Source organism: Chlorocebus sabaeus, chromosome 11 (assembly GCF_047675955.1).
Source record: "Chlorocebus sabaeus isolate Y175 chromosome 11, mChlSab1.0.hap1, whole genome shotgun sequence".
NCBI classification, from domain to species: Eukaryota; Metazoa; Chordata; class Mammalia; order Primates; family Cercopithecidae; genus Chlorocebus; species Chlorocebus sabaeus.
The window spans coordinates 13,630,468-13,657,408 of record NC_132914.1 but is presented as its reverse complement, the minus strand read 5'-3'; the positions used below and the strand labels follow the sequence as shown (position 1 = coordinate 13,657,408).

The following is a 26,941-nucleotide window of genomic DNA, read 5'->3' as shown; positions in this document are numbered from 1 at the left end:
CCCGCCTTGGCCTCCCAAAGTGCTGGGACTACAGGAGTGAGCCACCGTGCCCAGCCCAGAGGAGATGTTTTAAGGGCTTCTTCAACTCACTGCAGGTTCACAGTGACCGCTTTACAGATTTAAATTATAAAATAAGCCCAAAGACAAGACACTAGAAAAAAGAATGAACATACAAATAGAACTAATTTAAAACATACACAAAAAGTTAAGTCCCCTCTCTCTTACTGTAACCACCCAAGAGGTTCACCTTGCCCGCTGCCCAGACAGAGCCGATTCACCAAGACAGGGGAACTGCAATAGAGAAAGAGTAATTCATGCCGAGCCGGCTGTGAAGGAGACTGGAGTTTTATTCTTAATCAAATCAGCCTCCCTGAGCATTTGGGGAGCAGAATTCTTAAGGATAATTTGGCAGATGAGGGGAAGCGGGCGAGCCAGAGTGCTGATTGGTCAGAGATGAAATCATAGGGAGTCAGAGCTGTCTTCTTGCAGAGTCAGTTCTGGGTGGGGACCGCAAGATCAGATGAGCCCGTTTATTGATCTGGGTGGGACCAGCTGATCCATCAAGTGCAGGGTCTGCAAAACAAGTCAAACGCTGATCTTAGGAGCAGTTTAGGGGAGGGTTAGAATCTTGTAGCCTCCAGCTGCGTGACTTCTAAACCATAATTTCTAATCTTGTGGCTAATGTTCGTCCTACAAAGGCAATCTGGTCCCCAGGCAAGAAGGAGGTCTGCTTTGGGAAAGGGCTGTTACCATCTTTGTTTAAACTATAAACTAAGTTTCTCCCAAAGTTAGTTCAGCCTACACCCAGGAATGAATAAACACAGTGTGGAGGTTAGGAGCAAGATGGACTCAGTTAAGTTTGATCTCCTTCACTGTCTCAGTCATACTTTTGCAAAGGCAGTTTCAATCTGATGTTCTGCTGTGCTACTTCCTTAAGGAGCCTGACCTCTCACGGGTACGAGTGACCAGAGGAGGCCCTGCAATGGCAAGCAGGAGGGGGAAAACAGAAAGGCCTAGAAAATCAACTCCAACTGTTTGACAGTGTTGCTTTAAGATGCAGGAAACAAAGAGTGATTGGCATGGCTGGGTGTGGTGGTTCACGCCTATAATCCCAGCATTTTGGGAGGCTGAGGCGGGCAGATCACTTGAGGTCACGAGTTCAAGACCAGCCTGGCCAATATGGAGAAACTCTTATCTCTACTAAAAATACAAAAATTAGCTGGGCATGGTGGTGCACACCTGTAATCCCAGCTACTTGGGAGGCTGAGGCAGGAGAATTGCTTGAATCCGGGAGGTGGAGGTTGCAGTGAGTCGAGATTGCACCACTGCACTCCAGCCTGGGCCACAGAACGAGACTCTGACTCAAAAAAAAAAAAAAAAAAAAAAAATAGAGTGATTGGCAAAGCGCCCTGCAGTGCCTGATGTTATTATTAGTTCCTCTTTCACATTCCTATCTCAGGCCTTCAAATCGCCAGTTACCAGAGCTGTCATTCACCTCACGCTGTGATGAGGGCTGGGCATGCATTTTCTCATTCAATCCTCACAGCAACTGGATGAAATGAATATTGTTATGTATCCCCACATTATAGGGAGGAAACTGAGGCTTCATAAGGTTAATATCTGGCCCAAGAGAACCAGAATCAACTCCAAGTTTCTCCAGCCAGAGACTAGGCTGGTCATCACCACTTTCGATGGCGGCTGATGTTCACGCCCTCCAAGGGTTCCTGTGGATTCTAAGTGGAGCTCTGTGCCACGGAGGAGAGCCAGAAAGGAGGCCCCAACCCTGCAGGGCTGAAGAGGCTCCCCAAGACTGATGCCCGCTCACTGGACCACCAGTCTCGTCCCAAAGGGCTTTTAAAGGAAACCAGGAAGTAACATTGTTCCCCATACATGGGGTCTGATGGTGTCACTTTGAACAGAGAAAAGGCTCCTATGAGATCCCATTCTGAAAGGGAGCAGGCCAAGCTGGTCTCTGCAGGGAGGCAGTGCATACCTGGACTAGAAGTTAGCTTTATCACCAGCTCTTTATTCTTTTCACATTTGGTTAATAATCATTCATCAAACATCAACTATGGATCAGGTTCTGTGCTAGGTCCTGATTAAAATAAAAAGTATTATTCCTGCCTTTAGAAAAGATAAGCAGAGAAGGCAGGTAGGTGAAGCTGTAGTACAATGTAGGAAGTGCTGAAAATGAGAAGCAGTTAGGAATAAGACTGGGTTTAATTCTGAGTTTGACATGGAGTGCAGTGGGGTTATTTAAAAACTGTAAGCTTCAATTTCCTCTGCTACAAAATGGGGATAATGAGACTGTCAGGCCTCTGAGCCCAAGCCAAGCCATCGCATCCCCTGTGACTTGCACGTATATGCCCAGATGGCCTGAAGTAACTGAAGAATCACAAAAGAGATGAAAATGCCCTGCCCCGCCTTGACTGATGACATTCCACCAGAAAAGAAGTCAAAATGGCCGGTCCTTGCCTTAAGTGATGACATTACCTTGTGAAAGTCCTTTTCCTGGCTCATCCTGGCTCAAAAATCTCCCCCACTGAGCACCTTGTGAACCCCACTCCCACCTGCCAGAGAACAACCCCCCTTTGACTGTAATTTTCCTTCACCTACCCAAATCCTATAAAACGGCCCCACCCTTATCTCCCTTCGCTGACTCTCTTTTCGGACTCAGCCCGCCTGCACCCAGGTGATTAAAAAGCTTTATTGCTCACACAAAGCCTGTTTGGTGTTCTCTTCACACAGACGCGTGTGACAGAGACCTTCTACCTCTTAGGCTTTGTTGAAAGGATTAAACAACAAATGTATGTAAAATGTTTAACTCTAGGACTGTTCCTGGTTGTCTGGTGAATAACTGCCAATTCTCACAATCTTGGGCAGGTGACTAAACCCTTCCTCTTCGGCTTCCCAATTTGTCAATTCAGGCTGACACATCTTCCAAACTTCTGGATCTGTCAATGAATGGAGGTCACCTAAAAACTCTGAGAGGAATTATGAGAACATAGAAGGAATAAAAAGCCCTCAGAAGGGCCAGGTGCAGTGGCTCACGCCTGTAACCCCAGCACTTTGGGAGGCTGAGGCAGGCGGATCACTTGAGGTCAGGAGTTTGAGACCAGCCTAGGCAACATGGTGAAACCCCGTCTCTAGTAAAAACACAAAAATTAGCCAGGCGTGGTAGTGCACACCTGAAGTCTTGCTACTCAGGAGGCTGTGGTAGGAGGATCACTTGAGCCCAGGAGGCAGAGGTTGCAGTAAGCTGAGAGCATGCCACTGTACTCCAGCCTGGACAACAGAGACCCTGTCTCAAAAAGAAAAGGAAAAAAAAAATCCCTCAGAGGGCTTCTAGAAAAGCTGGGAGACTAAGAGGAGCAATGTGTTGAACACAGAAGTGAGTCAGTGTGAGCTATACTGGTGTCTATTCTTCCCTCTGTGGTTCTTCGAAGGGAGTAGAGGGTGCGTGATGGGGGTGACTCAAGAATGCATACGACTTTATCAATCAAATTCCCACATGGAATCAGGAACAAGCCTAGTAGGTTCATGGACCAGCGAAGAGATTGGTGTAGATCCTTTCAGGGATCGTTTAGATTATAATCATAGACCTTCAGGGTCACCTAATTGGGTGGATGAGAACACCGCTGAGCTGATGCTTTGCCCACAGTCCCAGCAGTCACCCTGCCATGTCAGATGTCTTTCCTCGGAAGCTCTCTCCTGCAAGTGGCAGCCGCTGGGGTCACCTGTCCCCAGGTGTCTCATCTCATCAGGCTCCACGAAACTCCTCCTCTCCACCCATCAGCCTGGATCCAGGCCTGCACCTTCCAAGAATGCAGATGTCACAACCAACCTGCATCCACAGAGAATGTTTGAGAAACACAGCTTGAAAGGCCAGTGATGCCCCCACAGAGTGGCCAATCACATCTTGCTAGAGTTTTCCATGCCAATAAAACCAGATAAAGCAAATAAACACTTTCAGCCTGACCCAAAGGAGAACAAATGAGGCAGTTATAAGAAGGTAGGGTGTGACCCTATAAACATAAACCGGTAGAGCTGGAAAAAACTCCTTCAAAGAGAATGGCTCACCTTGCTCCATTTCCCTTGCAGCAATTCCTGGGGCACATCTATTATCAGCAGTTGCAGGCATTAGTAATGGAAATGAAATCCATACCTCCCAGCTAACCATCTCTGCCCAGTTACTGGTAGTTACTTATCTGTCTCTATCAAGTAGCACATATATTAAATTCATGCTTAAATAAACAAGAAAAAAAGGCTAATTTCCTGGCAGGAAAGTTTTACATAATTAGTCAGCAGCCCCTGGTCCGTCTCTAACCAGCACTGTGACCTTTAGCAGGTCCACCTCTCCATCACCCTCAGCACAACCTCAGGCCCAGCCCCCACAAGCCTCTCCTGGACCACCCCAGTGGCTTCCAGCTGATTTCTGTGTCTCTAGTTTTTCTTCTCTCCCAAGCATTCCCCACTCTAGAAGCCTTTTGTGTAGAGATCCTCCTAAAACCCTAAATCTGCTCAACTCTCCTGCTTAAAATCCATACCTCTCAGCCCGGCCCAGTGGCTTCATATCTGTAATCCCAGCACTTTGGGAGACCAAGGCAAGAGGATCACTTGAGCCCAGAAGTTTGAGACCAGCCTGGGCAACATAGTTAGATATTGTCTCTACAAAAAGTAAAAAGTTAATTGGGCATAGTAGTGCTCACCTATAGTCCCAGCTACTCAGGAGGCTGAGTCGGGAGGATGGCTTGAGCCCAGGAGGTCGAGGCTGTAGTGAGCCGTGCTTACGCCACTGCACTGCAGCCTGGGTGACAAAACAAGATCCTGTCTCAAAAACAAACAAAAATCTACAACCTCTCTTCATTTACTCTAGGACAAGTTCAGACATCCATGTACAGCTTACAAAGTCATTTGTGATCTGGCCCCTGTTTACCATTCCAGAATGATATCTGTCTCTCCATTCACCCCCCCTTTTTTTTTTTGAGACTGAGCCTTACTCTATCTCCCAAGTTGGGGTGCGGTGGCACGATCTCGGCTCACTGCAATCTCCGCCTCCCAGGTTCAACCAATTCTCCAGCCTCAGCCTCCTGAGTAGCTGGGATTACAGGCACATGCCACCATGCCCAGCTAATTTTTGTATTTTTAGTAAAGACGGATTTCACCATGTTGGCCAGGCTGGTCTTGAACTCGTGACCTCAAGCAATCCGCCCACCTCGGCCTCCCAAAGTGCTGGAATTATAGGCGTGAGCCACTGCGCCTGGCCTCTCCATTCACTGTCTTAAATTCTATGTTCCAGTTATATATTTACATACCCATGGCTCCCTGTATAATACTAATAATAGCAACAATGACCAACATCTATTGTTTGCTATGTATCAGGTTTGTAAAAAACTCTTCCTTCTGATTCAAGTTGGTGTTTGAAAAAGAAAGACTAATAAAAATAGATTAATAAAAGACTCTGCATTAACTTATTTAATCTTTACAACTCTACTAGATATTAACTATAATTATCTCCATTTCACAGATGAGAAAACAGACAAAGAAAGGTGAAATAACTATCCAAAGTCACTCAACAAGTAAAAGGTGTAGAACCTGAATACAACCTGCTTACCCTGCCCTCACTCCTTCTCTCTGGGTCTTTGTACAAGAGGCTCCCTCCGCCTGGAAGACCCTTCCTTTTCTCCCCCATTCTTCACTTGGCTAACTCCTCCTCCTCGTCTGAGAGTTCCCCTGTAAACATCTCCTCCTCTGAGGTTTCCCTTGCTAGGCTGCTATTTCCCCTCAATGGCAGCTAGTCTCCAAAGACAGCACCCACTGAATGATGTCTTCCAACAACCATGCTCTTACGTAGTTCTCTCGGATACTGAATCTCATTTGACCCTGTGACTCACCATGGAATACAGCAGAAAGGATGCTGAATAAATTCCAGGGCTAGGTCATAAAAAGCCTTGCGATTTCCGCCCAAGTCTCTTGGAAAAGTCATTCTGGGGATCTATAAGGAACTTAAACAATCCAATAAGCAAAAAATAAACAACCCCTTTAAAAATGGGCAAAGGATATCAGCAGATACTTCTCAAAAGAAGACATACATGTGGCCAACAAATATATGAAAAAATGCTCAACATCACTAATCATTAGAGAAATGCACATCAAAACCACAAGGAGACACCAATTTATACCAGTCAGAATGGCTATTATTATATATATATGTGGATATATATATTTTTTGAGACAGAGTCTCACTTTTGTCGCCCAGGCTGATTCTTGGCTCAGTGCAACCTCCGCCTCCTGGGTTCAAGCGATGCTCCTGCCTCAGTCTCCCGAATAGCTGGGATTACAGGCACACGTCACCACGCCTGGTTAGTTTTTTTGTATTTTTAGTAGAGGTGGGGTTTAACCATGTTCGTCAGGCTGGTCTCGAACTCCTGACCTCAGGTGATCCACCCGCCTCCACCTCCCAAAGTGCTGGGATTATAGCCATGAGCCACCACACCCGGCAGAATGGCTATTATTAAAAAGTCAGAAAACAACAAATGCTGGCGAGGTTGCAGAGAAAAGGGAATGCTTACACACTGCTGGTAGGAATGTAAATTAGTTCAGCCACTATGGAAAGCAGTGTGGAGATTTCTAAAAGAACTTCAGAACTGCCAGGTGCGGTGCTCACACCTGTAATCCCAGCATTTTGGGAGGCAGAGGCGGGCAGATCACCTGTGGTCAGGAGTTCGAGACCAGCCTGGCCAACATGGTGAAACCCCGTCTCTACTAAAAATACAAAAATTAACTGGGCGTGGAGGCAGGCAACTGCAATCCCAGCTACTCAGGAGGCTGAGGCAGGAGAATCGCTTGAATCCGGGAGGCGGAGGTTGCAGAGTGCCAGGATTGTGCCATTGCACTCCAGCCTGGGCAACAAGAGTGAAACTCTGTCTCAAAAAATAAAAGAACCTGAGAACTACTATTCTACCCAGTAGTCCCACTACCAGCTGTATACCCAAAGGAAAATAAATCATTCTACCAAAAAGATTCATGCACGCACATGTTTATCACAGCACTATTCGCAATAGTAAAGACATGGGATCCACCTAGATGCCCATCAGCAGTGGACTAGATAAAAAACATATGGTGCATCTACACCATGGAATACTATGCAGTCATAAAAAAGAAAGAAATCATGTCCTTTGCAGCAACGTAGATGGAACTGGAGGCCATAATCCTAAGCAAATTAACACAGGAACAGGAAACCAAATACAATGTTTTCACTTGTGAGTGGGAGCTAAACAGTGAGTAAACATGAACATAAAGATGTCAACATGGCCAGGCACAGTGGCTCACGCCTGTAATCTTACCGATTTGGGAGGCCGAGGTGGGCAGATTACTTGAGGTCAGGAGTTCGAAATCAGCCTGGCCAACATGGTGAAACCCCGTCTCTACTAAAAATACGAAAAAAAAAAAAAAAAAAAAAAAAAAACCTTAGCCAGGCATGGTGGCAGCTGCCTGTAATCCCAGCTACTTGGGAGGCTGGGGCAGGAGAACAGAACCCAGGAAGCAGAAGTTGCAGTGAGTCAAAATCACTCCATTGCACTTCAGCCTGGGCAACAAGAGCAAAACTCTGTCTCAAAAAAAAAAAAAAGGCAACAATCTTTATGGAGACTACTAGTGGGGAGGGCTTGTAGTAGGGACATGAGTTGAAAAATCACCTATCTGGTATTATCATTATCATTATTATTATTATTATTATTATTATTATTATTTTGAGACGGAGTTTCATACTTGTTGCCTAGGCTGGAGTGCAATGGCGTGATCTCGGCTCTCCGCAACCTCCGCCTCCCAGGTTCAAGTGATTCTCCTGCCTCAGCCTGCCTAGTAGCTGGGATTACAGGTATGGGCCACCACACCCGGCTCATTTTGTGTTTTTAGTAGAGACAGGGTTTCACCATGTTGGTCAGGCTGGTCTCGAACTCCCAACCTCAGGTGATCCGCCCACTTTGGCCTCCCAAAGTGCTAGGATTACAGGCCTGAGCCACCTAGCTGGGGATGACGAGCCCAGCTGAAGACTTGACTGAGCATATCTCCAGCTCCAGGTAGCTTTTCCATGTGGCTCACTTGGCTTCTTCACCACATGAAGTACTTCTTACAGTGTGTGATTTGCTCCAGAGAGACTCTTCATTTTTCCTGACTTTTATGTTAGGTTCAGGGGGTACATGTACAGGTCTGTTATATGGGTCAATTGTATGTCACCAAGGTTTGGTGTATGAATTATTCCATCACCTAGGTAGTGAGTATAATACCTGATAAGGAACCCTGCATAACTATTTGTTTTTAAGAGATGAGGGTCTCGCCGGGCACGGTGGCTCACGCCTGTAATCTCAGCACTTTTGGAGGCCGAGGCGGGTGGATCACCTGAGGTCAGGAGTTTGAGACTAACGTGGCCAAGATGGCGAACCCCATCTCTACCAAAAATACAAAAATTAGCTGGGCATGGTGGCGTGCGCCTGTCATCCCAGCTGCTTGGGAGGCTGAGGCAGGAGAATCCTTTGAACCCGGGAGGCAGGGGTTGCAGTGAGCCGAGATCGTGCCACTGCACTCCAGCCTTGGCGACAAAAGTGAAACTCCATCTCAAATAAATAAATAAATACAAATAGTTATAAAGCTTAAATTAAGTACTGTTTGTAATGTTTATCAGTAGCCTACTGTATGGTAACATTCTCTACCTAATTTATATATCTATATTATATATATATCTATATATCACATGTGACTAAATATATTTATAGCTAATTATAGAAAGAGAATCTGGTCTAATAATAATCAGGGCTTGTCAAAGCTCACGCCAAACTACAACAGAAGATGTGTCCCTTTAGACATGTGAACTTACCTCAATGCTTTACATTGTATAACTAAGTTATTAATTATATTTCGCTTACTTGAAAGCCCATATCCTTCTATATATTAAAAAAATGAAGAGAGGGACTGACTCTTACACTCCGGCTTATACTAAATAGGAGACTGAACTGGCCTCTCCGTGAGGGCAGAGAATGAGTCTTGTTTATCCTCATATCCCCATGCTGACAAAAGCACCTGTATATGGTAGCTGCTAAGTATGAAATGAATGAATGAATGAATGAATGGGTGAATGAATGAATGAATAGAAGAACTCATAAGACCTGAGCACATATAAAGTGTCAGGACTAGGCTGAGCATTTTATCTAGAGAATCTCATTTGCTTTTCCCAACCATCCTAATGATACTGGCAACACAGTTGTTTCTGATGGAAATCATTCTCCTGTATTCAACACTTTGTTCAACATTTCCTATAACACAAACACAGGGATGATCTTTTTCAGATAGGAGAAGTGTGGCTTGTCTTACTGGCCAGAGAGAAGACTCTCATGGCCACACAAAGTCTGTCTTCCAATTGTTACATATATATGTGAATAACCTTTGAAAGTTTAGATCAGCTGGTGGAGGAAATAGAGCAGAGACAACTATCCAGTACGTGGGGCAGAATGGGAGCCACACATCTAGATCCCTTCAAGGCCATTACTGAATATTTGCAATTCATGGATGACAGGAATTTCAACTGGGGAGATCAAACTAGATGTTAAGAGACTTATTCAAAGAAACTTTCTAGTTCTTTGAAGAAAGTCCTTGCATTTCTTCTTTGAGAAGTCCCTACATTTTTGCTTTCTGTCAAGGAGAGAATATACCTATGTCAGTCTGGGTACAATCAGGAGGCAGAAACCACAGAGTAATTTAAATGGAGGACATCTAATTCAAGTAATTATGAAGCTAGAATAGGAGCATAACTATGAGAGAATGCTAAAGGAACTTCAGGGCTGAGGGAGAGTGTCCAAGGAAAGACATACTCAGGGGGAAGGCTCCCTCCTAAGACTGAGGTCCAAATCTCTTTGGAGAAAGTATGGTTGCAGCCCACTGGATGGCAGAGAAGTAAGGTGCCCAGGCCAGAGGTGGCCCACAGTCCTGGGGCAATCAGGAAACAATCGTCCAGGGGCAGGTGAGCTGAGCCTGGGGGGCAGGTGAGCTGAGGCTACGGGGCAGCAGTGCAGGAGGAGTCAGGGCACCAATGCAGGGGCAAGGCCTGCAGCTTGCAGCATCCGCATCAGAGTGCCAGAGGAAGGTGGTCTGTGGGCCTGGGTTGGAGGTGCATGGTCACTGAAAGACTGCACATTTTGGACATGAAGTGGGGTCAGTGCACCATTAGATATCCTCACAGACCCGAACCACTGATCACTCATGCAGGAAGAGTAACAAAAAGAAAAATGCAACACACCAGAACTAAGAAGGGAAGCCTGCAATTTCCCTCCATTGTCTTCTACTGGGACAACTTAGCATCAGTTTCACCACAGAATAGAAATGCTTAGCGTCCAATCCATTATTGCAGAACAAGTACTGAATGGTGAATTTGGGGCTGAGGGGCCATACATTGATAACTAGCACACAGTACCTACATATGAAAGGAAAACATATTAAGAATACTTTTTTTTTTTTTTTTGAGATGGAGTCTCGCTCTTGTTGTCCAGGCTGGAGTGCAGTGGTGTGATCTCGGCTCACTGCAACCTCCACCTCCTGGGTTCAAGTGATTTTCTTGTCTCAGCCTCCTGAGTAGCTGGGATACAGGTGCCCGTCACCACACCCACCTAATTTTAAGAATATTCTGGCCGGGTGCGGTGGCTCACCCCTGGTGAGCCTGGTAATCACAGCACTTTGGGAGGCCGAGGTGGGCGGATCATCTGAGGTTGGGAGTTTGAGACCAGCCTGGCCAACATGGTGAAACCCCATCTCTACTAAACAAACAAAAATTAGCGAGGCGTGGTGCCATGTGCCTGTAATCCCAGATACTCGGGAGGCTGAGACAGGAGAATCACTTGAACCCGGGGGGCAGAGGTTGCAGTGAGCCCAGATTGCACCGCTGCACTCCAGCCTGGGTGACAAGAGGGGGACTCTGTCTAAAAAAAAAAAAAGAATATTCTATGTGGATAAAAGAATAAACATATACTCTTTCCCTCTTATTCCAAAAAACAAAACAAAAAAATGAAAATTATTGTTGGTAAGACTTTTGCACCAGGGCTCTGTACTCTGTATCTGACACAGTACAAAGAAGTGGGCATGGATTTTAGGTACTCAGGTTTACCCCGCCTGGCGGCAACCTAAAGTTGGAAGACAGATCCCAGAATGTCCTAGCTCTCCTCAGTGATTTCATGTGTTTTTGTCATCATTTGTTCTACCTACCTGCTTTATCCAGCTAAATACAATTTCAACCTAAACTACCTCCTACTTCTCCTTGAGTATTTCTTAGTTAATCCGGACATAAGTGTCTATATGTAGCAATGCACCTTACAATAATTGTACACTCCAATGTCAAGAGTGTCTGCTATTTCTAGAGTCTATTTTGCCACTGCATCTAGTTTTCTTTGCTCTATTCTACAGAAACTTGGTTAAAAAAACTGGGTCTCTTTGTTTGTATCCTAGATGAGTTTTCCTATCTGAGCTTCAACGGTAACTCTGTCTTCTGAGAGGATGGATTTAGCTGGGTGTAGTGGTGGACGCCTATGGTCTCAGCTACTCAGGAGGCTGAGGCAGGAGGATCACTTGAGCCCAGGTGGTCAAGGCTGCAATGAGCTGTGACCGCACCACTGCACTCCAGCCTAGGCAACAGAACAAGACTCTGTGTCAAAACAAAAACAAAAACAAAGCAGAAAGTGTGGATTCATTTCCTAGGGCTGCAGTAACAAATTTACCACAAACCTGGATGGCTTAAAACATAAATTGGTCTCTCACAATCTGGAGGCCAGAAGTCAAAAATCAAGGTGTCAGTGGCCTATGATATCTCTGAAGGCACCAGGGGAGGCCCTTCCCTTGCATCTTCCTGGCTTCTGGTGGCTGCCAGCAAGAACTGGCATTCATGGCTTATAGATGCATCCCTCCAGTCTCTGCCTTTGCCATCACATGGCTTTGTCTTCTGTCTCTGTGTCTAAATCTCTTTTTTTTTTTTTTTTTTTTTTTTTTTATGGAGTCTTGCTCTGTCACCAGGCTGGAATGCAATGGTGGGATCTCGGCTCACTGCAACCTCCGCCTCCTGGGTTCAAGTGATTCTCCTGCCTCGGCCTCCCGAGTGACTGGGATTACAGGTGCATGCCACCACTCCCAGCTAATTTTTGTATTTTTAGTAGAGTCGGGGTTTCACCATGTTGGCCAGGATGGTCTCGATCTCTTGACCTCGTGATCCACCCGCCTCGGCCTCCCAACCAAATCTCTCTTAGAAGGACAGCAGTTATTGGATTAAGGCCCACCCTAATCCAGTATGACTCCATTGTAACTTGTGTACATGTGCAAAGACCTATTTCCAAATGAGGTCCCGTCCACAAGTACTGGGGGCTAGGGCTTGAACATTTATTGTGGAGGGGGTACAATTCTATGCATGACAGAGCACAAGATTGTGCTTCATTTCCCTTAAGCAAGAATAAACCCTGTGCGGCACCTGCTTCCTCACCAAGGACTGGCTGGGAAGCAGGAAAGCTAGAGACCCAGAACTTTCAGGAGTTTTTCTCTTATTTATTTAACCTTTTTTTTTTTTTTTTTTTTTTTTTTTTTTTGAGGCCCAGAACATTCTGGATGTTGGTACCAGCCTCCGAGTCTTGGTTGAGGAGTTGTCTACACATTTCAGAAGTGGCAAAGGGAGAATTTCTGCAAAGGCACTTCCTGAGCAAAAGCATAATTTAGTGAGCGGTTACCTACATGTGGAGATGCCTTTAACAATGAATAGAAGTGTGGGATAGGCTAACCAACTCAGCAGGCATTGACACCATCTCTATGGATCTACGGACTGCCGCTTCGGGGGTTTGTCTGTGTTCTGCTCATGTACACTCCAAGATCACTTACAAGTAGCCTCGTTGGTTTCAGTTCCCTCTCTTGAACACCTCCTCTTCCCTCCCCAGCCCTTTCCCATCTGTAGGCCCCTTCATGTTTTAAATCTTCTGTCTTCTTTACTTATTCCTCAGTTTATTCCACAAATATTTATTGAGTGCCTATTATGTGTTAGGCACTTTGCTTGGTGCTGAAAACACAATGATGAGTAAAAATAGCTTCAGTCTCATTCTTTCTGGGGCTTATAATCTAGTAAGAGTAATAGATATCAATCAAAGAACCAGACTAATGTAATACTGAGACAAGTGTTACAAAATAGAGATGCAGCATGTGGTGATAGCCTCTAAGAGGAGGATTTGACCCCATCAGGGATATCAGGCAAAGCTTCCCTGAAGAAGGAGATGCTTGACCTGGGATCTGAAGGATGAGTAGAAGTTGCCTAGATGAAGAGGGCAGAAGAGCAGAGGAGGTAGGAAAAATGGCATGTGCAAAGGCCCTGGGGTAGGCAGGAGCTTAAAGAGTGAAAGCAGCCAGTAGGGAAGTAAATGCAGGAGAGACAGGAGCTGGATAGGCTGGTGGCACCATGCAGAGCCTGCCAGGCCATGCCTTTCTCTAAAGAGCAATGAGAAGACACTGAAGGGTGGATGGGTGGTGAATTGGTTGCTGGTTTGTGTTTGAGGGGAGGTAACAGGACAAGCTTTGTTCCACCTGATGGGGAACTCTGGAAAAAAGGTGAGAATTTGTGGCTAACCTCAACTTAAGCTGACATTAACATCTGCTACCTCTGTACTCATTTATTATGTAATATGGTTTGGATTTGTGTCCCCATCAAAATCTCATGTTAAAATTGTAATCCCCAGTGTTAGAGGAGGGGCCTGGTTGGAGGGGATTGGATCATGGGGGCGGATTCCCCTCACCCCCATGATCTCGTGATAATGAATAAACTCTCATGAGATCTGGTTGGTTTTTTGTGTGTGTTTCTTTTTTTTTTTTTTTGGAGAGGGAGTCTTGCTCTGTCACCCAGGCTGGAGTGCAGTGGCCAGATCTCAGCTCACTGCAAGCTCCGCCTCCCGGGTTTACGCCATTCTCCCGCCTCAGCCTCCCGAGTAGCTGGGACTACAGGCGCCCGCCACCTTGCTGCGCTAGTTTTTTTTTTTTTTTTTGTATATTTTTTAGTAGAGACGGGGTTTCACCGTATTAGCCAGGATGGTCTCGATCTCCTGACCTCGTGATCCACCCGTCTCAGCCTCCCAAAGTGCTGGGATTAAAGGCTTGAGCCACCGCGTCCGGCCTGTGTGTTTGTTTTTTGAGACAGAGTCTTGCTCTGTCGCCCAGGTTGGAGTGCAGTGGCCTGATCTCAGCTCACTGCAATCTCCACCTCCAGGGTTCAAGCAATTCTGCCTCAGCCTCCTGAATAGCTGGGATTACAGATGCCTGCAACCACACCTTGCTAATTTTTGTTTTTAGTAGAGACAAGGTTTCACCATGTTGCCCAGGCTGGCCTCGAACTCCTGACCTCAGGTGATTCACCTGTCTCAGCCTCCCAAAGTGGTGGGATTACAGGCGTGAGCCACCACACCTGGCCTTATCTGGTTGTTTGAAACTGTGTAGCACTTCCCCCTTTGCTCTCTCTTCCTCCTGCTCCAGCCATGAAGAACATGCCTGCTTCCCCTTCACCTTCCACCTTGACTGCAAGTTTCCTGAGGCCTCCCCAGCCATGCTTCTTATACAGCCAGTGGAACTGTGAGTCAATTAAGCCTCTTTTCTTTATAAATTACCCAGTCTCAGGTAGTTTTCTTATAGCAATGTGAGAATGGACTAATATACTACGTGTTGTCTGTGTTCCACGTTCCTCGATTTATCAGCTGTGTGATTTCAAGCAAGCTACTTGTCTGAATTTTAGCTTCCTCTTCTGAAAAGGGAGATGCTAATAGTAGCTACCTTAGAGGACTCTTGTGCAGATTGAATTAAACAAATCATGCATATAAAGCACTGAACAAAGCATTTGATACATAGCATAGGCTCAGAAATATTAGCTGTTATTTTATTATTACCTCTTAAGTACCAAATCATTATTGGTTTATTATTTAATTACTTATGGCATATAATCATCACTCCACTTTAATTTTTTGAGTTATTCTTTAATTGTGCACTTCTTAATTGTAACTCTCCAAGTAAGACTGAAAGTTCCTTAAAGGCAAGAGCTGTTAGATCACTAGCCATCTAACGTGCTGCTGATGCAAATATTGGTTGATTGATTCAGAGAGAACTTCAGAGTTCGGTCTGCGTCTACACTCACTTTATTTTGAATGATGGAGGCAGTCTAGGAAGGTGGGAGGATGATCTATGCAAGTGAAAAGATGTAGAAGAAGGGAATTTGGTTTTGATTACAAACTTCGACCCTCAGAATTGAGTGATCCAAAGAGCGGGTACCAGGGTACTCTTATAAATTTCTCAGGACTGACAGCACGGTGGCTCACACCAGTAATCCCAGCACTTTGAGAGGCCGAGGTGAGCAGATCACTTGAGCTCTCGAGTTCAAGACCAGCCTGGGCAACATAGTGAAATCCCATCTCTGCAAAAGAAAAAAAAAAAATTAGCCGGGTGTGGTGGCGTGTGCTTGTAGTCCTAGCTACTTGGGAGGGAAGATGGCTTGAGCCGGGGAGGTGGAGGTTGCAGTGAGCTGAGATCATGCCACTGCACTCCAGCCTGGGCAACAGAGCCAGACCATGCCTTTAAAAAAAAAAGAAGAAAGAAATTTCTCAGGACGAAGAAACAGAGATCACCACCATCATCAGAGTTAGCATTTACTGAGTGTCTACAATTAGCACAGCTGGTCCCCGACTTAACATGGCTTGATTTGGGATTTTTCTCCTTTACCATGAGTTTCTCTAGATGCAACCCCATCATAAGTCATGGAGCTACTACACATGAATTATTCTGTAGCAGGACGAGCCGTAGACAAAACCTCTCAGTCACCGAGTTGTAGAAGGAAGGGCTTTATTCAGCTAGGAGCATCGGCAAGCTACTGCCTTAAAATCCGAGCTCCCTGAGTGCACAATTTCTGTCCCTTTTAAGGGTTCACAACACTAAAGATTTCACATGAAAGCGTCGTGATTGATTCAAGCAAGCAGCAGGTACGTGACAGGGGCTGCGTGCACTGGTGGTCAGAGAGAAACAGAACAGGGCAGGGAGTTTCACAGTGTTCCTCTATACAATGTCTGGAATCTATGAACAACATCAGTTTCTAAGTTGTGAGTTGATTTTTAACTACTGGGTTTAGGCCAGGCAGGCCCAGGCCTGGTTTTGGGCCTGGCGCCAGGCTGCCTGTCTTTGGTTTTGCTTCCTTTTTTCTTAAAACAGGTACTGAGTATAAAACAATAAAAATAATATGAGAGGGTCTCTCTCTTTCCTCATTCCCCCCTTTTGAGACTCTCACTTTTTATTAGTGGGAGTTCTCACTCTTATTTTTGCTAATGTCTTTTTGTGCAATAAATTGATAGTGATTCATATAGTACACTTGTGTTGAAGCATTTTGGTGAACTAAGGTAGCAACAAAGCTTTTTATCATTTGGAGAAGTACAGATATCAGACAAGGAGCAGTAAGTAGGTTCTTATTACTCTTATAACTTTTATTATAAGAGTTTTAAATCCTCCTAGTGCTGGAAATTAATTTTTAAACATGGCTTCAGGGTCGAATTTGTGCTATACTTGTATGGGCACATGTGACTATGTCTTAACTACTTGCCTTTGATTATCTATGTGTAGACAGTAATTAGTAAGGTTAAATTTCTTATAGAGCTCTCTTTCAGCTGCTAGTAAGTAGTCGAGAGCAAATCTATTTTGATAGATAGCATTTCTTATCTGAGTTTCTTGCTGGGCCAGAATAGTCACACCTTGACCAGTTTTATTAGTAATAAGTTCTAAAACAGCTTGTAACCATATGATTCAGTTGAGCATGTAGATGGGGGTCCAATATCCCCATGAGCCATCTTGTGCCCAAGTGGCGGGTCCATAGTATTGTATGATTCTTTCAGGGGGCCATTTATCATATTTTTAATTACTTATGGCTATGCTTCATTTTTTGAGGGAAGCGTAGACTGGGAAGCCCAGAAGTTCACCTGTTCTTATGGGCAGTAAGAAGAAAGATGGTTTAATAGTGCCAATAACACAACCGCCTGTCCACTGGTCAGGCAGCTTAGCGTAGGCTCTATGTCTACATGTCCAGTATAACCCGGTGGGGGCAGTCTAGTCCTGGTGGAATTCTGGGTGGGCCCAGACAGTCTGCAACCTTGGAAATTTACTGAATGGATTTCTTTCTGTATAATTGGAAGTCCACCAAGTAACTGTTTTTGTGGTATAATTATACGGCTTTGGCTCAAGACGACTAAGCTGCCCTACAGGATGAGTGAATTTTTTTTCTTCTCTAGCTATGCAATACTGTCTAATAATTCAGACTTTTAGAACCCAAAAATTGTCAGGGTGGTTCTTTTGGGCCGGGAATTCATCAGGAACTGGGTCTGTAGGAACTAATTCTTGGGCTTCCCATGGCCATTGATCTCCTGTTACGGTTCCTCCACAAACATCACATGAAGTGACTTTCAGAGACTGGGCGACATGTTCGGCTAATTGCAAAAACAAATTTTTAGTTTTTCCTGGAATCTCAGGTACTGGCACATTTAGTTCATCATAGAAAGTCTGAAATACCGGTTCTGGAGAGCATCTTTGAACCTCTCCTTTTATTAGGATGCTTACGCTAGGATCTAGTCCTTTTTCATCAGTGCCTAATGTTACGTATTCTCCTTTATTCTATTTTGGGTCTGAGGGGTTTGTGATGACCAATTCTAAAGGGTTGCAGCTCCCACTCATGCAGGAGGGGCTGACTGTTCCTTTTTGGAGCCAAACAGGATTTTTTTAATTTTTAATTTTTTTTTCAAGTAGCCTAAATGACACAAGACCAGTATTGACACATTTCACAAAAATATGATTCTTGACAGATATACTTATTTTCTGCTTATTTTTCTCAATCTAGAGAACCGCATCCCATCCCATGCTGCTTACTATTAATAGCGGCACAGGCATCAAATTTTAAGGTTACATTTCTGGGGACCCCTCTTCTGTTCTAGCTATTACTTTACTTGTGTCACTTAGAAAAGGACCAGTCCTTAGTCTTATTTTAAAAATGTGATCATGGGAGGCTTAAAATGAGTCATAACATGCATCAGGTTGGTTATTTCCTGGGCTACATACCTTGGATAGAATAGCATTATACAAACAAGTTTCTTTCAGAGTCCTCGTACACTTATAATAACCATAATATAAGAGAACTGTAGCAATCTTTTGTCCTACCTCAGTGACTTGATGTATACACTGGGAACAGCCCTCAGTCTGAGGAAGGTCAGTTGAAGTCCTTACTGTACAAGTCCAAATTTTAAGGAAAATGAGTCCCACGATGAGTTTCCTCATGCTTCAGCGGCGTGTGGACCAGTCAGCTTCCGGGTGTGACTGGAGCAGGGCTTGCTGTCTTTTTCAGAGTCACTTTGCAGGGGTTAGCGAAGCTGCTCCCATCCACGTACAGCTCCCAGTTTACAGATGTTTAAGGATGGTCTCGGAGGTTAGGCCCACTAGAATAAACTGAGTCCAATAGTTTTACACAGTTATGTTTAACTGGGCTCTTTGATACCAGGAGCAAGGTGGCGGGTTTAGGGTGTTGCAAACTTCAATAGCTAAGCGGGGATTTTTACAGAACAAGTTTTGGTATCTAGTTAGTCTAGCATTTATTAGCTAATGGTGTCTTTGGGTATTTATTAAAATTCACCACAGCATGGGGGGACTTTATGTTTAGGTTTTGCTTAAGAGTTAGCTTATCTGCTTCTTGTGCTAACATGACCATTGCTGCCAGGGCCCTTGGACACGGGGGCCAGCCTTTGGAAACCCCATCTAGTTGTTTTGAGAGATGGGCCACTGGCCTTGGCCAGGGCCCTACAGTCTGGGTTAAAACTCCAACTGCCTTTTTTTTTTTTTTTTTTTTTGACATATAGAGTTTAAAGAGTTTTGTCAGGTCAGGTAGCCTCAGGGCTGGGGCCAACATGAGTTTTTCTTTTCAACTCATGAAAAGCTCATTGCTGTTGGTTGTAATAGATGTAGTTTAATTACATTTTTATTCACTGTCATCTACCAAAATATTGATTTAAATCTTGTAACTATTTGATTTCAAGCTTTAAATTGATCTGGTATTTCTTGTGGGACTCCAATTGCATCTAAATAGATGTGAGAGTTGAAAGACCTATAAGGGGCTTCTCTCACTTTATGATGTCTTCTTCTTATTATTATTATTATTATATATTTTTTCTGATTGATGAAATGCCAGGGTGAAAGGGACAGCCAAATGGACTAAAGCACAAATGCCACTCTAGTTATTTGGTGAGTGCCCAGTAAAGGTCCACCACAATACCACCACACATCCGCTCGGGGATGAACAAGGGCTGACTGATTGATAAGCTCTTGAAAATTCTTAAGCTCACCGCATCCCTTTAGGTCTCCAAGGAATGCTAAGTCTCCTCCTTGCCGTGAGAGACACGAAGTGAACTTAGTGTTGGGAAACCGAAGCTGGATGGCCCTCGGGGGCTGACCTGCAGGGACTTTGGGATAGCAGAGAGAGCTTGGCATGACTTATTACTCCAGGCTGTAGAATCCTGGAAAAGAGGTACCATGCAGTCCACGCCTGGTCTACTGGAGGACCACCTTAGTGGAAGAGGACAGTCAGGGCCTCTGGCCTGCCATGTGCACAAGCATAACAATTGCTTTTGTTTAACATGCAGATGGAATATTTGATCCATTTCAACCAGGCATTTGCATCTTGGTATGCTGTCTTAATTGTCAAAGTTTGTTTTAAGTCTTTAACTTCTATGATCCTCTAGTAAAATGAACATTTCCTTTAGTACCTATTTTTACTAGTTTTTTGACCAAAAAAAAAGCTAAACACCATTTTATATTTAATAATGCTTTTTATATGATTTTTATACCAGATAAGCTAAATTTTACCTTTATATTAGTGTGTTATTAATGTTAAACTTAATTTTAATAAAACCTTGTAGACATATTTATCCAATTTTTTATGTTTGACTGTAAGGTAAGATTTTATAGACTCTTTTTAACCTTTTATAATTTTTGTTAAAGAGCAGGTTGATGCTTTAAGAAAAACCTGTTGCATTTTACTTTAACGTCCAGTTCACAGAAAACCTGGATGATACCTTTTTAACTTTAGCTAATATGTTTACACACAGAATTTTCTTTACAATTAACGTTTTTAAACTTGCTTAAACTTTTAAAACAGTATAATTTTTTTAACCTTTTAATGTAGATTAAAAATCCACATTTTTATGCCTCCTTATAATCTTTTTACCAAAGGTATATTTTACTTTTCTTATACACCTTGCACATAACTGTTTCTTCAATAGTACTCAGGAGGCCTTATTACTTTTAAATTATACATTTTTTGCATAAAAAAATTTTTTATAACTTTTTTCTTTTACGACTTTTGCAGACAATTTTTTGACATGTCTCAACTTTTTGACTTATTATAAACATTCTTTTTATATAAATTCAGTCTCCCCCCACTTTTTTTTTCTTGAAATTTTTTAGCGTAGTTCCCAATGGGGTGGGCTTACTTTGCGCCTGACCCATGTTTTCCCAAGAGTAAATACCATGCTCACAACACACACACTCACCACAAAACAAAGAACGAGTAGAGAGGGCACACACACACTTTTATCGTTTATACCAAACCAAAATCAGAATACCATGAAATTCAGAATCCGAGTACCAAGAGATTTAAGCCAAGTCAAAACCAAAACCAAAGTATCCAGCAATTCAAGTCAAGTCAAAACCAGAACAAAAGTGCCGGTCCAGGCACACCGTGGGTGATCAGGCCACGCTTCCACTCAAATGGAGCAGGGCAAGTTCCAAAGACTAGTCTTACCAAGTTTCAGATGTCCGGACTCCAAGTGCCAGTTCCTTCCCGGTGTTCAGCCACTATGTTAATCCTCTGCGGGGGCCTGCTACACGCTGCTCTGAGGCGTTCCACCGGGACAATTGCCTACCTGCTCTTTGGATCGCGTCACTCAGGCTGGCCGGAGTCCCCCGCAGGGATGCTCCACAGGGCAGGCCTAAGCCTCCTAAGAGGCTGCCTCAGCCGTCCTTCAGTTACCTCGCTTCCCGGTCAGGGAACCAAGAAAAGGAGGACGAGCCGCAGACAAAACCTCTCAGACACCGAGTTGTAGAAGGAAGGGCTTTATTCAGCTGGGAGCATCGGCAAGCTACTGCCTTAAAATCCGAGCTCCCCAAGTGCACAATTTCTGTCCCTTTTAAGGGCTCACAACACTAAAGATTTCACATGAAAACGTCGTGATTGATTTGAGCAAGCAGGGGGTACGTGACACGGGATGCATGCACCGGTGGTCAGAGAGAAACACAACAGGGCAGGGAGTTTCACAGTGTTCCTCTATACAATGCCTGGAATCTATGAATAACATCAGTTTCTAAGTTGTGAGTTGATTTTTAACTACTGGGTTTAGGCCAGGCAGACCCAGGCCTGGTTTTGGGCCTGGCACTGGGCTGCCTGTCTTTGGTTTTGCTACCTTGTTTTTTTCTTAAAACAGGTACTGAGTATAAAACAATATAAAACAATATGAGAGGGTCTCTCTCTTTCCTCAATTTAATCATCAGAATAACTATATTTTACCCTAAGGGAAGGTACATGGTGAGACCAGCCTGGCCAACATGGTGAGAACCCGTCTCTACTAAAAATACAAAAATTAGCTGGGCGTGATGGGTGCCGGTAATCCCAGCTACTCAGGAGGTTGAGGCAGGAGAATCACTGGAACCCAGGAGATGGAGGCTGCAGTGAGCCGAGATCACACCACTGCACTTCAGCCTGGACGACAGAATGAGACTCTGTCCCCACCCAAAAAAAAAAACAATACAGAGAGTTTACCCACCTACTGTGACATAGTCCACATGTAGCACAGTCACATCGTCAAGGACTTTTGGGTTCTGCCATCACCCTTGGGACTGAGCAGGATCTCCCCAGCCTTGTCTCAATTCCTCTGAAGTCTCCTCTATATCACCCCACACCACAAGCAGCCGTGTGCTGCCCAGGTCAAGCAAGGGTGCGTTCTACTCCACCTAGCTAATGGCTTAAAGCAAATTTCCTGAATTCCCCATTTGCTGTCTCCTAGCTAATTTGAAAAACAAGAGATGAAAAGAAGGGGCCCTCATCAGAAATCTACACAACAGGGATGCAGAATGGCTCAGTGTCACTGTTCTGCATAATAACCTCCTCCCAACCACTGGGATTGTATCATACAATTCCCTGGGTTTTTCTGGCCTCCACATTCCCACTGCAACCCCTGTAGCTAGGGACTCTGCTTCACGCTGGGCTCTGCACAGTACTTTGTGCATGTTGGCATCTGATACAAGTTAAATTAGAAAACCCTAATGTGACATCATTGCATTTGTTTTGGCATCTATCTTGCAGGATTGATCCTCGTTTTATGATCGGTCTCATATGCATTCGCGTTTTTCTAAATCAGGGTATTAAAAGGAAATGGAGCCAAGCCACTCCAAGGTGAATTGGCAGAGAGTTGGAGGAGAAGATAAATGAGTATTGTTAGCATCAACTTCAGTAACTCTTCCAAAGGGAAGTGAGAGGGTCACACACCATTTAACATGTTGGCAAATTCCAGGCTCAGCTTCAATGCCAACCAATTTGTCTCAGATTTACAAGGTGTGGCAAAAGAAGATGCCACACCTGAAGACCTGAGTCGAAAATATCAGTATGAATTCATTATTCTTTTTCCTCTCTAAAAAATAATACGGCCAGGAGTGGTGGTTCACGCCTGTAATCCCAGCACTTTGGGAGGCCAAGGCAGGCGGATCATGAGGTTAGGAGTTTGAGACCAGCCTGGCCAATGTGGTGAAACCCAGTCTCTATTAAAAATACAAAAAAAAAAAAAAAAAAAATTCAGCCAGGTGTGGTGGCGCACATTTGTAGGCTGAAAGAGAAGAATCGCTTGAACCTGGGAGGTGGAGGTTGCAGTGAGCCGAGATCATGCCACTGCACTCCAGCTTGGGTGACAGAATGAGACTCTGGCTAAAAAAAAATTAAAAAAAAATACAAGAGGCTGGATGCAGTGTGTCACGCCTATAATCCCAAAACTTTGGGAGACTGAGGCAGGAGGATTGTCTGAGGCCAGGATGAGACCACCCTGGGCAACATAGTAAGACCCATCTATTAAAAAATTAAAATACAGCCAGGAGCAATAACTCATGCCTGTAATCCCAGCACTTTGAGAGGCTAAGATGAGCAGATGGCTTGAGCCCAGGAGTTTCAGACAAGCTTGGGCAACATGCCAAGATCCTATCTCTACAAAAAATACACAAATTAGCCAGACATGGTGGGGCACACCTATAGTCCCAGCTACTCAGGGGACTGAGGTAAGAGGGTGGCTCGAATCCAGGAGGTCGAGGCTGCAGTGAGTCGTGATTGCACTACTGCACTCCAGTCTGGGTGACAGAGTGAGACCCTGTCTTAAAATAAATAAATTAACTGAATAAATAAAAACTAAAATACAAGAGACCTGGGTGCAGAGCCTGTACCTGTAGTCCCAGCTACTCAGTAGGCTGAGGCAGGAAGATCACTTGAGCCCAGGAATTGGAGGCTGATGTACACTATGATTGTGCCTGTGAACAGCCACTGCACTTCAGTATGGTCAACATAGCAAGACTCCATCACTAAAAAAAAAAAAAAAAACAGAAAAAGAAAAAAATCAAGAAAAGGGAAAACAATAAGGACAGAAAGCAAATGGGCATGAAGAAACTTTTTGGTGTGACAAAAATGTTCTAAAACTGGATTATGGTGATGGTTGCCTAAATGTGTTAAAACTCTTCAAATTGTACAGTTAAAATGGGTGAATTCTATGCTACGTAAATAATATGTCAGTAAGCTGTTAATCTTTTTGTTTGTTTGAATTAAAACAAAAACACAGCAACTAAATAATTCCCAGATTAGAAATGGCAAAGGGGTCCAGGTGCAATGGCTCAAACCTGAAACCTCAGCACTTTGGGAGGCTGAGGCAGGTGGATCACTTCAGGTCAGGCGTGTGAGACCAGCCTGGTCAACATGGTGAAACCCTGTCTCTACCCAAAATATTAAAAAAGTAGTCGGGTGTGGTGGTGCACACCTGTAATGCCAGCTACTCAGGACACTGAGGCAAGGACAATCGCTTGAACCCGGGAGGCAGAGGTTGCAGTGAGCCAAGATTATGCCACTGCACTCCAGCCTGGGCAACAGAGTGAGACTCCATCTCAAAAAAAGAAAAGAAAAGAAAAGAAAGAAATGGCAAAGGGTAGGATGGGAGGCAAAGGGATGGGGAGGAGGAGCCTGCAAGAAAACCAATGTCAGCCTTACGTCCTGAAAAAAATTGAAATGCCCCAAACCATTAGGAAATGAGTCATAATATATAATATATAATATATATATATAAAAAATACCTAAATAATAAGCCATTTGTAGGCGCAGTAGCTCATGCCTATAATCCCAGCACTTCGGGAGGCCGAGGCGGGCGGATCACAAGGTCAGGAGTTCGAGACCAGCCTGGCCAATATGGTGAAACCTCGTCTCTACTAAAAATACAAAAATTAGCTGGGCATGGTGGTGGGCACCTGTAGTCCCAGCTACTTGGGAGGCTGAGGCAGGAGAGTCGCTTGAACCTGGGAGGCAGAGGTTGTAGTGAACCAAGATCGCGCCACTGCACTCCAGCCTGGGCGACAGAGCAAGACTCCGAGAAAAAAAAAAAAACCATTTGTGAGACAGTGGCTTCCAGGTTTTTCATCTCTTTGATATAGCAATTATCATTGCATCAATTACTTTTTAGTAATTTACATACTTAACTTTCACTCTCATACTCTCATTAGGTGGTCATCCCCTTAAGGGTAGAGACTGTGATTAATCACCTGTTTATATACTCCAAGTCCCTAGCACGGTGCCTACTTAACTGAGCATATTCAGTCAATGAAGTATTTTTATATTATATTTTATATATATATATATATTTGATAGGTAAATGTATTCACACTGTTCAAAACTCAAAGTTACATAAGGATATATAAGGTCAACAATTTCCCTTCCTTAGCCCACTGAACACCTGGTTTCCCTCCCTGGAGGTATCAGTGTTACCTGTTACATAGTTCTTGTAAAATTTTTGAGAGATATTTCATGAATATTCAAACAAATGTTTTAAATATGCTCCTTTTTTGTTGTTTTTTGAGACAGGGTGGAATGCAGTGGCACGATCATGGCTCACTGCAGCCTTGACTTCCCAAGCTCCAGTGATCCTCCCCTTCAGCCTCCGGAGTAGCTGCAACCACAGGCTCATGCCACAATGCCTGGCTAATTTTTGTTTGTTTTTGAGATGGAGTTTCCCTCTTGTTGCCCAGGCTGGAGTGCAATGGCATGATCTCGGCTCACTGCAACCTCCGCTTCCTAGGTTCAAGCGTTTCCCCGTCTCAGCCTCCCGAGTAGCTTTGATTACAAGCGTCTGCCACTATGCCTGGCTAATTTTTTGTATATTTAGTACAGACGGGGTTTCACCATGTTGGCCAGGCTGATCTCAAACTCTGGACCTCAGGTGATCCACCTGCCTCAGCCTCCCAAAGTGCTGGGATTACAGGTGTGAGCCATGCACCTGGCAAATTTTTGTATTTTTTGTAGAGCCATGATTTTGCCATGTTGCCCAGGCTGGTCCCAAACTCCTGGAATCAAGCAATCCACCCATGTTGGCCTCCCAAAGAGCCAGGATTATAGGCGTGAGCTACTGTGCCTGCCAAATATACTCATTTTAGCACCGTGATAGCATATTATACACTGTTCTCTAGGTTGCTTGGACTTCAGGTAGTAACTGAAGTAAAAAAGGATATAAGGCAGGATGGGATTAATCCTAATAGTCTCTATGAGAAAATGGTTAAACAGCTAATAGTTCTCTGGGGAGGTTCAAGATGGTGAGGCAGGCAGAATTATGGCTTGAGGTTGGGGGTGATAATTATTATTATTATTATTATTTTGAGACAAAGTCTCGCTCTGTTGCCCAGGCTGGAGTGTAGTGGCACAATCTTGGCTCACTGCCACATCTGCCTCCTGGGTTCAAGCAATTCTCCTGCCTCAGCCTCCCGAGTAGCTGGGATTACAGGTGTGCACCACCACACCCAGCTAATTTTTTTATTTTTAGTAGAGATAGGGTCTCACCATGTTGGCCAGGCTAGTCTGAAACTTCCAACCTTGTGATCTGCCTGCCTCGGCCTTCCAAAGTGCTGGGATGACAGGCGTTAGCCACTGTGCCCGGCTGGGGGTGATAATTATACTAGAAATATGGAACTGGGTGACTTCTCTTAAATCTTAGTGTCATGGCTAGGGGAGGGATAGGATGATTAAGCCAGACTTGCAACTAACCCTAACAAATTAGCATGTAGCAGCCAAGAGGTTATGGTAACCTCAATGGTCAGCACAGGTCCTGGCACACAGTAGGCACTCCAGAGGAGTTATTTTGTGAAATACTGTTCTCAACCCATCTCAACTGGATCTAATCTAATGACATAATTATTGCCTTTCATCTCTAACACTATAATATTGTCTCACATATATAACCATATATAATATTGTCTCATATATATAACCAGGCATGGGACTGGTTTTGAAATTCATGTTGGGCGAGGAGAGTATCCCCACAGGAGAAGAACCCTAATATTGAGTACTGAAGCCCATGCAGAACTAGAAGGATGTCCCTGAATCACGGTGACCCAGAATGGCAAGTCTAAGCCTGAAAGGTTGGGAAAGCATCCACAGAGGGATGGGAGAAGAAGGGAGGGATGGGCCAGCCACAGGAGCTGGAGCCCAAGCATGGCAAGGAGGGCATGCACAGCGGGGATTGGACCAGCACAGGCTGTTGGATCCCTAGAATACGACGAAGGTGTCCCACACAAGGGCAGCATGGTGTGAAGG

The 26,941-nt window shown here is 44.4% G+C and overlaps 1 long non-coding RNA gene across 2 annotated transcripts; it reads right to left on the bottom strand.

Moving 5' to 3' along the window:
* Nucleotides 1-329: 329 nt before the first annotated feature.
* On the bottom strand, nucleotides 330-24,357 carry LOC119621301 (uncharacterized). 2 transcript variants are annotated; one of them, XR_012094456.1, is made up of 3 exons: nucleotides 20,867-24,349; nucleotides 18,235-18,519; nucleotides 330-573 (listed from the first exon to the last, which is right to left on the bottom strand). It is a non-coding gene; the product is annotated as an uncharacterized lncRNA (long non-coding RNA). The 2 variants fall into 2 exon arrangements; XR_005237851.2 differs by lacking the exon at nucleotides 330-573 and having other exon boundaries at nucleotides 15,869-18,519; nucleotides 20,867-24,357.
* Nucleotides 24,358-26,941: the final 2,584 nt, after the last annotated feature.